The sequence below is a fragment of the Lactuca serriola genome, chromosome 8, assembly GCF_051521515.1.
Source record: "Lactuca serriola cultivar US96UC23 chromosome 8, Lser_US96UC23_V15, whole genome shotgun sequence".
NCBI lineage: Eukaryota > Viridiplantae > Streptophyta > Magnoliopsida > Asterales > Asteraceae > Lactuca > Lactuca serriola.
Window position 1 is genome coordinate 79,936,011 of NC_136415.1, and position 12,172 is coordinate 79,948,182.

Here is a 12,172-nt window from a genome sequence, read left to right on the forward strand (position 1 = left end):
TTTTTTATTTTATTATATTTATTTTAAAAGTTTTTTATTCTAAAATCCTATTATTTTGGATTTTTTTTATAATGTCCTAATTTTTTTAACAGTCACAATTATTTGATTTTTGAATAAAAAAACCCAAAAAACCCAGTTAATTTATTCATTTTTGATCTTTTTGACTTGTTTGGTAGGTCATGAGACCAAATTGTTAATTTTTTTCAAATAATTGGACTTTTCTATAAATTTTCTCAAAATGTTTATATATTGTACAAACGTATCTTTTTTACGTATTTATATATATTTTTACGTATTTATGATTTTTTAAACTTTTTATATATGTATATGTTTACATATTTTTATGTATTTTAATTGTATAAACATAGTTTTTTATGTATTTATATGCATTTTTAAGTTATATATATATATATATATATATATATATATATATATATATATATATGCGTTTTTTATGTATGTTAAATGTGTAAAAGTATTTTTTTTACATATTTATATGTATTTTTAAGTACTTTACATATTTTTTAACATTATGATTTTCAGGTATTATACTTAAGCCCCTCGTGTTAACTTTATTTGCAAAATGGTACCATGTGCTTGATGCAAGAAACGTGTGTTTAGGCCCATTACGCCCAACGTAATGCATCTTACTTAAACCCTAAATTATAGGACTTGGACACTATATAATCACACTTATGGCTCATGTTACCCTCATTTCTTAGCCTCCATTGACCTTATAGGCTCATTTCGAAACCCTAGACCTTTCTATTGTGTTTTTGAGCTCATTGTGTGCATCTTGGTGTGTTTTGGTTCATAATAAAAAAGAAGGAGTTTGGTACAAGGTTATGGATCAAGGAAGAGCTTGTGGATCCTGACTCTCTACTCCATTCCAACTTGTTTGAGGTAAAAAGCTATGACCTTGTGCATTAGAAGCTTAACTCTAGTTTATATGGTTTTGGACCCTTTTTGGCCCCATGAATGAGATCTAATGGCTTGACACCACTCCAGGAGCTATGAGTTGCCACTGTTGGCGTTTCTGAGGTTCAAAGTCCATGAACTTGGCACCTTTAGGGTTGAGAATCACCAATGCATGAGGTTATTGAAGGGTTTTGAGCATTCTTACACTCCTATGGTGTACATGCAACCCTAGAAACCTTGGATCTATGTTTTCTCTAAGATACATGCAAATAATAACTTTCCAAGGTTTACTTCCTAACAAGCATGTTATAGGGTACTTGAATCATAAAACACTAGTAGAATTACATACCTTTTAGTAGTGGTTGATTGCTTGGAGTTTGAGAGCCTAGCACCAATAATGTGGATGCCTCAAATGGAAGTCACAAATCACCACAAACTTTGGAAACTTTTAGAGAGAGTATGAACACTTGTAGAAATTGGCCACCTTTGCTCACACAAACTAGTCTCATTTCAAGTGCCAAGGACCCCTTTATATAGTGTGGTGGATTAGGGTTGCATCCATGTAAACCCTAGTACCCATGACCTTTCATTTCCATGAGATCCATGGGTTAAAGCTCCATGGACTATCCATGGACTTTCCATGCAAGCCTAGCCCATTCTAAATAAGCAATAGCCCACACTATATAAATACAAGCGCCCACATTTAATTAGTCACCTTTTTGATCACCAAATTAATTCTAAATTAATTCTAGATCAATACTAATTAAATAATATGATTTCATATTAATATATTAGAACTTATAATATATTAATAAATCATAAACATACTATTCTCAAAAGATTATCCATAAATAGTTCGGGTGATGTGCAAACCAAATGGACCATGCCAGGTCGGGTCAAGTACATCTCAAATATAGTTATGGACTTACACACCTTATCCAACAGTCTCCCACTTGGATAAATCTAATAACTATAATTGCAAGCATGACTTAAGGAACCGACCGACAATCATAACTCTTAAAACTTTGTTGAACTATGAAGCGCCATTTTAGATAAGTGATCATATAATCCTCTGTTCTTGATATCAGCCAGACAAATACATGGAACAATGTCGTACTTATTCTCCAATAGTTTGTTTCCTGATTTCCGATTTGTTTGACTTAGAACTTAATTGAACCCATCAATTTAGTTATGATCGGTCCCGGTACATAGGTCAAAACAAAATCATCGAGGGGCCCAGATATCGCTTCTAATCCAAGAAGGAACAAATAAACTTAGACTCATATGCTTGTTCTACTACTTGTTGAATTATACACAAAGGTACGTTTTATGACATCAAGTTACTGATGCGTTTTCGTACAATCAATGCATAACCAACTCATAGCAACAACTCATATCTCTAGGTTTGAAGACTTACATGATATTATAGTCTCAAGATCACTTGAGATAAATTCCATGAAGTGATACAAGTGAGTGTGGGTTGAATCCAACACTCAGAACTTATGAGCACTCATGAATGTTGTAGCAACTCTTGCTATGTCCAACACTTTAGACATCTACAAGCCAACTTCTTGACAATCTTGATTCATATCTACTTCCAACATATGACCGACTATGGAGAATTTGAATAATATGAAATACCATAACATAATTATTCTGGAAGTCAAAACGTGCAAAATGAAATGATAGTAAACTATTGACAAAAGATAGCAACACTTTAGTCATAAATAAACAACAACTTTTATTCATCATCAAATGTCAATTACACTTTACACACTTCAAAAACTATCTAATCTGTGAAACTAATATTGTCCTTTAGCCCGTTGCGCCTCACATGCTGATAATGCCTAACCCTAGTCAGTCCCTTCGTGAGGGGATCTGCTGGGTTCTCCTATGACGATATCTTCTTTGCTACGAGGAGTCCTTCTTCTATCTTATGTCTTATGAAGTGATATTTTCTGTCAATGTGTCTAGATCTGCCATGATGTAACGACGTAAAAATTTAAAACAAATTTTCATTTTTAAAATGCATACTCTTCATAACATATCGTATAAAAATCTCTTTTATTCAATTACAAAGCATAACTCCTTTATTAATCCAGGATCCTCCTAACTCTTTCTCTGGTGTGTACAATCAAGCTAGTGCCATCCTGCGATCCTGAGGAGAAAACCCTAAAACACATAACACATAACACGGTAAGCACGAAGCATAGTGAGTTCCCCAAAATACCACATACAACACATATTAGCCACTCGAGGCTATAACTCTGTTTGACCTCTAACTCTGTGCCAAACCCATAATTATCTCAATTAGGAGCTAAGTCCAACCTCTCACTTATTGGGTCTAAACATAGACCACCTACCAGCCCATTAATGCCCTAAGCCCATTGGGACCACTAAGGCCCAATAATAAATGGGCTTCTCCGAGGCCCAAACTTCAACCTACATGACAAGCCCAACCCAAGAGCCCAAGGCATAATTATATTATTCTCTGCTCAAAGTCTCAAATACACAGGCCCAAAGATTCGGTCCAACACTCAAGGCCCAACAATAAAGCCTAACCCAAAATCATATAGAGAGATTACGCAGGGCGTACCTCCTTTGTACGCTCAACGTACTCAAGAGTGCATGAAACTGATCGGGGACCTCAACCCAGTACGTGGGGCGTACTGGAATTACGCCGCGCGTACTCTCAGTTTTGCTTATTCAAGTCTCTGGGTCTTAATCTGTTAAGACCTTAACTCATCTCTTGGATCTGGACTTCCTAACACCTCTTACTCCATAAAGTTAATGACTTTAGGCCCTAGAATTGCTGATAAGGTCACAAAACATGAAACTCTTACTTTCTTAACCCAAAATGCACATAGCTCATGCATGTGTTGATTCTCATGATCAAGATCTCATTTTTATGGTTCCTCACCACTAAAAACACTTAAAAGGACAGGTTATTAAGCTCTGGAGTTCACTAACTCACAAAGTTCAAATCTTGGGACATAAAACCCTAAAAATGGACCATACTAAGCATAGATCAAAAGAATGGGAAAGCTTTGAGCTTTTTACCTTCAAATGATGCTCTAGCCCGAAGAAAGCTCAGCTCCAAGGCCTGGACTTCAACTCCATTCTCTTCCGTGCTCCTTCTTAACTCCAAAGAGCCCACAATAACACATATAAGCTCAACATGGCCACCCACAAGCTCAAGAACGGGTATTAGGGTTTGATAGGGTTTATTGACTGAGGAAGGTGGCCAGAAATGAGACCATCTCATTCTTTAAATAGGGATACTACTTGAATTAGGGTTTTCCTTCAGCGCCTAGTACGCCCAGCGTACTTGGTGGTTCTCGTGTCCATTCCACGCAAATAGGTACGCTAAGCGTTACCATACTTACGCCCAACATACCCGATGCCACCCATTTCTCAATAAGGACCCAACTTGCCATAACTTCCAAACTATCATAGATTCTTTGATATATCTTCAAATTCCAAGGATCCTCATATCTACGGACAGGTGATGAGATGCCCTACGCTTTGGCAACTTGCTGCAAACCGAGACCTCCTCATGCCCGGCTCGCGACTCACGAACCCTAATCACGGACAATCTGAAACAGGATGTTATAATTCTCCCCCACTTGAATTAGATTTCGCTCTCGAAATCACTCTTTGCTAACACATAGATCGGACTCAACAAACCGAGATGCACCACTGAAGGTCCTCAAACCATACAACAATCACTTCCAAGGATACTCGTTCCCACTGGGGAGTCCCAGCCTGAAAGGGGCAGACCCAACTGCCGCTGTGGTACCCAATCTGAATCTCCATAACTGGAGAAACTCTCGCGGTCTAATTCCTTGCCAGACCATCCTTGAAACATTATTTTGTTAATCGCCCACGGACTAACAGACTCTAAGAACACCCTACTAACCCTGATTCCCCGATCAATCCCGATCGCAACTCAAAAGGACAGAAAGGTCATAATCTCCCTCTCTCTCCAGGACCACTGCAAGGGAAATCATCAGGATCCATTAGAGAGGATGAACCCAAAACTAAGGAAAAGATCATGCTCGCCTGGGAATATTTTCTGACCTTTATAAACGCAATAGATGAACCTCAAGCTCACCCATCCCATAACCAAAAAGGTTTCACCGATCCCTCTCTTATAATAACTGTCTCAACTCTTAGTGGCGCACAAGTCACACAGTTCACTTTCCTTCAAGCAAACACTACAACTCTACTGAAGATTGAATCACCCTTGAAATCTGTTGATTACTGCCCAATAACTCCATGCATCCCGCTGCACCTCCCGAACCAAGGCCTTGACCTACTTAGGTCTGCGACATCTGATGACAAACACTACCCCTCACATGGAACCCACCTTCGATTCCAGAATCTCATCTCGTCTATCCAACACACCACCAGGACTCAACTCAACTCGAGAGTTTGGTCCGACTCGAAGTTGGAACCACTCGTCCCAATGAATCATTCAACTCATGACTCGTGACCCGCAACCCATGCGTACTTCACTTATCCAATTCCTTCAGATTACGATGTCCACACTTTACTCAGAATATAATGATTCCCGATCATTGAGGAGACGCCAGTCTCGCCCCTGGTCTGACCACCATGCTCCCAAAAACTCATAAATTAGGGCTATTCAAGCCTAAAACTCTTTTGTGTCATGCTCTGAACAAGAGTGCTTCATCATAACAGCCTCTCGCTAACTAGTGCGTACTACGGCTCCCCATAGCATCACAACAACCTCCTACTGACTAGTAAGTACTACGGATCCCCGTAGCATCACAACACCCTCTTTTTGACTAGTGAGTACTACGGCTCCCCGTAGCATCACAACACCCTCTCTCTAACTAGTGAGTACCACGGCTCCCCATAGCATCACAACACCCTCTCTCTGACTAGTGAGTACTACGGCTCCCTGCAGCATCACAACAACCTTCCACTGACCGATGGGTACTACGACTCCCCATAGTATCACAACACCCTTTTTGTTTGGTGAATACCACGGCTTCCCGCAGCATCGCCACACCTTATCGCTATCCGGTGGATACTACAGCTCCCCGTAGTATCACCACACCCCTTTTCACTAACCCATTGAACCGCAAAGTCTCACCCCACTAGTTCTTACCACTTCACAACTGCGATCATTAACTCATGCTCTGCAGTCCATCCATAGATAGGTGGACGCACCTACCTGAATTATGCACCACTATAACTGACGACAATCGTCTTAACAAAACACTTTTCCTTGCTGCAATCCATTGCCTTAAATAATCCATTTGTCGTCATTAACCGAAAGGGCTCCCACTGGAATCATAGATACTTGACACACCACTATAGAACCTCACGATATTTTGCCTCAGCCACTGATCTTCTTGTTACACAATTCGGATTTTCGGAATATTCCAATTCTCACTTGCAACAAGGAGGGATTTTCAATGACTCAGAACATGTTGATGACAATCCAAAAACCCTCCTATAATGCTCAAATTCATGCCAGAATACTCATAACGACCCTAGAATTATTTGCCAAAATCAACTTCTGCCCTTCCCCATCTTCATAACAGCCCAAACATTTGAACCATAATTCTTCCACTGTCGAACTAACCCTACAAGCCAACCACCTTGAAGAATTCCTATCCATCACAAGGTCTCCGACCGATGGCCACTTGCCGTGGAGACATTCAGCTTTTACCAAACATATACAACATGCATTATCTCGCTCTGTACCTCACTTCAAACACCAATAACCCTGATTATATGAATCCACACCGCAAGTCTCTATATCCAGATCTCTAACCAATCTCGAACAGATCTCTGATCCTCTCAACAAAATACCCAGTCCTCCCCCACTTAGGGTTCGAACCATCACCAATTGGTGCACCAACACTCTATCCCACAGACTGTCTCCACCAGTAACATCGCACCCAATCCCGCAAGGTGCTACACAATGCTCGATGATCTCCTTGACAGAGATCAAACAACTCCAAATACCCAAATCTCATAGGAAATCCTCAGAACTTACCATCATGACTGCCTCTAGTCATTCAGAATCTCACATCATACCCTCACCGGACCTCCCAAATGTCCAATATTAACCCTGACTCCTAATCTGGAAATAATGAACTATCATACTCCTCATCCTCGACTCCTCGCCCAACGCTCCGACACGTCCCTTATCATAAGAGCAAAAACCACATTTCCACTCTCTATACCCATCAAAGACAATAAGAGTCATCGCCCTGATATACTCCTCTTGATCGTCCAACGCTGCAGCTAACACATGCCCTACTATACTCAAATAAGGTGTATCCTGGTCCTTGACCATCTCAGTCCCTACTGACAACCTGATTAAGCTATATCATTCCCTCGCGACAGACCTACTGCCAGATACTCTGAGTGAAGATCACCATCAGTGCGATCCCACAGGGCTCACCCCCAACTCAAAAACCAAATCTCAACACCTCTTATGTCTCCCTCAGGAAACGAAAATAGCACCGCTCAGGTCACAAAAGGTGACATCTTTACTATCGGCTGGTTGCCCAGCTCAGACCGTATTCTTCCATAACGCACCGTCCCTACTCAACTCTGAGTCTTGTGACTCTACTGGCATATCACCAACAATCCCTTGGAGCTAACTCGATTTCCCTATCAAGGGATGCTCCACTAAAACTCGTTCATCCTGGCCTTCTGGACCTATACTCTTTCACATCCGACCTTGGTCTAGATAATCACTGCGGAATAACCTGTAAAACCAGAAGCACTAACCGCCACATATCATGGTACTCGAACCATGTCCTCTCTTCTCAACCTTCCTCAAATCATGGTACTCGAACCATGACATCACCTCTCGATCTGCTACCAATCATGGTACTCAAACCATGACATCACCTCTCGATCTGCTACCAATCATGGTACTCGAACCATGACATCACCTCTTGATCTGCTACCAATCATGGTACTCAAACCATGAAATCACCTTTCGATCTGCTACCAATCATGGTACTCGAACCATGACATCGCCTCTCGATCTGCTACCAATCATGGTACTCGAACCATGACATCACCTCTCGATCTGCTACCAATCATGGTACTCGAACCATGACATCACCTCTCGATCTGATACCAATCATGGTACTCGAACCATGACATCACCTCTCGATCTGCTACTTAGAACCTCTAGAATACTCCTTGCATCGAGTATGGGTCCTCTGCTTTCAGTAGTACGGGCCCATACTACCTGCCACATCTACCTATACTCTCTACACAGACTATCCCAGATTCCCTAAGTAGCTGCTCAACCTTCTCATCACCAATCTCAACACGCGTGCTCGCTCCCCATCAAAATGCCCCACTCTGTTAGCGTACTTATCTGACTAAGGTCACTTCCTAGGCTCTTCCTAGGTTCTCACACTTCTCCGCCATCAGCTGCTGAGAAACTCCTTATGATGCCAGTCATCTACATCCTGAATATCGTCACATTCACTTGGTAGTTGAATCACATCATCGGGAGTTCCACAAAGCACGAAGTAAGCAACATTCGGGCATCGAATAAACACATATAACCTGCTCTAGGTGATAACTCCACTAGCTCTACTCATACTCAAAAGATATCACCGAACTCTGCAACTCTACCCCCGCGGGTATCTAGCTACTCTCTCGTTAGGCTTCACAAATGCTCATCTAGGTATCTCTCATAGATTACTCCTCTACCCAAATCCCTCTCTACATAGGATTCCTGCTGGATACTCTTACTCAGCACATACTCGAAAGTGCATGACAAATAACAGCAACTCCTAGGCTAAGGCATCACAAATCAGGCCACTCTAGTCCTAAAATATGAAATACCTAGCCTATCTCTAGCATGATTAATATCTCATAACATATTTAATAACACAAAAGTAATGGTATTTTGGGAAATCACCGTTCGGGCTATGGCTGATTGTACACACTGCTCCTTCCCGCTTTCTCTTAGAAACTCTTGCTCGTTTTAGAAAAAATCACTTATTTTGAAAATTTTCCTCATTTCCTCAGTTTGAGTCCATATATACCCGAAGGTACATCCGAATCCCTCAAACCAAGGCTCTGATATCAACTTGTAACGACGTAAAAATTTAAAACAATTTTTCATTTTTAAAATGCATACTCTTCATAACATATCATATAAAAATCTCTTTTATTCAATTACAAAGCACAACTCCATTATTTAATCCAAGATCCTCCTAACTCTTTCTCTAGTGTGTACAATCAAGCCGGTGCCGTCCAACGATCCTGAGGAGAAAACCTGAAACACATAACACATAACACGGTAAACACGAAGCTTAGTGAGTTTCGAAAAATACCACATACAACACATATTAGCCACTCGAGGCTATAACTCTATTTGACCCTCTGGTCAATGTGTCTCAGTGGGACCCTCCAGTCCCATAACTCTGTGGGCCCTCTGGTCCTAACTCTGTGGACCTCCTGGTCCTAACTCTGTAAACTCTGAAACATACATAGCATAAATCACATAGAAATAATGCAGTGTATCACATCATATAAATGGCATACAAAATACTCTGTCATATAACTCTAATTACCACTCTAGGTAAAGTATAGTGAGAAGACTCACCTCGGGTGAAGAACAACCCCTATAAACACTGCTACTACGCACCGGCCTCTAACTCTGTGCCAAACCCACAATTATCTCAATTAGGAGCTAAGTCCAACCTCTCACTTATTAGGTCTAAAGATAGACCACCTACCAGCCCATTAATGCCCTAAGCCCATTAGGCCCACCAAGGCCCAATAATAAACGGGCTTCTCCGAGGCCCAAACCTCAACCTACATGACAAGCCCAACCCAAGGCCCCAAGGCATAATTATATTATTTCTCTGCTCAAAGTCTCAAATACACAGGACCAAAGATTCGATCCAACACTTAAGGCCCAACAATAAAGCCTAGCCCAAAAGCATACAAAGAGATTACGCGGGGCGTACCTCCTTGGTACGCTCACCTTACTCAATTGTGCATGAAACTGATCGGGGACCTCAACCTAGTATGCGGGGCGTACTAGAATTACGCCGTGCGTACTCTCAGTTTTGCTTATTCAAGCCTCTGGGTCTTAATCCGTTAAGACCTTAACTCATCTCTTGGATCTGGGCTTTCTACCATCTCTTACTCCATAAAGTTAACGACTTTAGGCCCTAAAATGGCTGATAAGGTCACAACACATGAAACTCTTACTTTCTTAACCCAAAATTCACATAGCTCATGTATGGGTTGATTCTCATGATCAAGATCTCATTTTTATGGTTCCTCACCACTAAAAATGATGGGTTTTGGTCATAAGAACATCCTATGTGCTCATACAAACCCTAATGCTTGGATCTAGGTTTCTCTATTGTACATGCAATTCATCCTAGACTATAAACCCTAGATCTAGTGAATGATAATCAATATAACATATAAATAAGGGTTTAGATCATACCTTGATTGTTATGTAGCAATAACAATCTCAAATCCTTCTTGTATTGACTTTAGAAAGCTTAGAGTCACAAATGTCACTCCTCTAATGGTTCACAAACACCAAGAGAAAGAGGATGAAGAGGAGAAGAGAAGGAGGCTGCCAAAAACATGTGGAAACCCTAGAGAACAAGTTCTCCACGTTTTTTGGGGCATAAGGGTTCTATATTTAGTGAGGCTATTAGGGTTATCTAACAAGGAAAACCCTAATTTGGATGCTTAAGCCCTAAGCAACCCATGGACTCCTTTCCTTAAAGGCCTTGGACGATTTCCAATGGGTTTCCCCATAGAATTCTTCCAACCTTATAATATAAGGCAATCCATACCCCAATTGCAATTATCTTATAATTACAATTCCAGTCCCTTAAGTTTAATTAATCTCTTTTAGTCACAAACTTAATTCTTATTAATTCTTGACTAATATTAATTAAACAATATGATTTCTCCTTTAATATATTATTCTCATAATATATTAATAAATCATATTTAATCCTTTCTCTCCATAATTCATCCTATCAAGTTGCTTTGGTGAAGGCAAACCAAAAGGACCATGCACCATCGGGTCAAGTACATACCAAAATAGTTATGGACTTAGACACTAATCCAACAGTCTCCCATTTGGATAAGTCTAATAACTGTTCTGCGTATGACTTCAGATCCTGATCTGCAATCGTAGCTTTCCAAAGCCGTTATCAACTCTGATCTTATCAGATACGCGTGTCCTTTAGATAAGGGATCATATATTCCTCCATTCTAGATATCGTATAAAACATGATTTCTAATCATTATCTCTGTACTATTTCTCGACTTCCGATTTATGACGAATGACTAATTGAACAAATCAAATTAGCCCTAGCCCGGCCGAGCATTTACGTTTGTCATCGCTAAATCATTGAGGGGCCCAAAGATATCGCTTTCATCCTACTTTAGATAAAAGGAACGGATAAACTTTGATTCAATGCTCGCTTGTACTTACTCACCGAATCACACAAATCAATATGTTTTATGACACCAAGCTACTGGTGTGTTTACATATTATCAATGTGCAACCGATTTGCAAGATACAACTCACACATCTCGGTTTCAAGAATATAAGATGTTATCGTCTCACCAATCACTCGTGATACAATTCATGGAGTGATCCAAGTGAGCGTGGGTTTAATCCAATGCTCAAATCATATTCATAAGCACTCATGAACATTGCAACAAACATTTGGTTATGTCTAATGCTCTTTAGACAATCCACACACCAATTCACGACAGTCTTCATTCATACCTACTTCCAACATATGAACGACTGTGGCCCGTTCAAATAATTTGACTGTTCTAAACCAATTAAATTATTTAGGAAGTCAAAACATGCAAAGTGAAACACAAGAATAATACTAATCCCATATGTCCTTAAACCTTTGAGCATAAATAAAACACCTTTTATTTATCACCATATCGATTACTCATTATTTGTTTTTTCGGGTAATCAACTTCTTACTTGAATTATGACTACACTTGTCCCATGCTCTTAGTATGCACACAATGTTTACCTATGGTTCTTACTCTGTGAAATAGATCAAATGAACACATTTCCAATCATACTCATTTCACAACTCCCAATCCTTTTGACAAGTGAAAGAATATCAAATTCTTGTCACTTATGGAATATGCTAGATTCTAACATTTTATGCAATGATCCTTTCGTAATGTCATAGCACAAAAGTCACAATGACTATTGCCAATGATA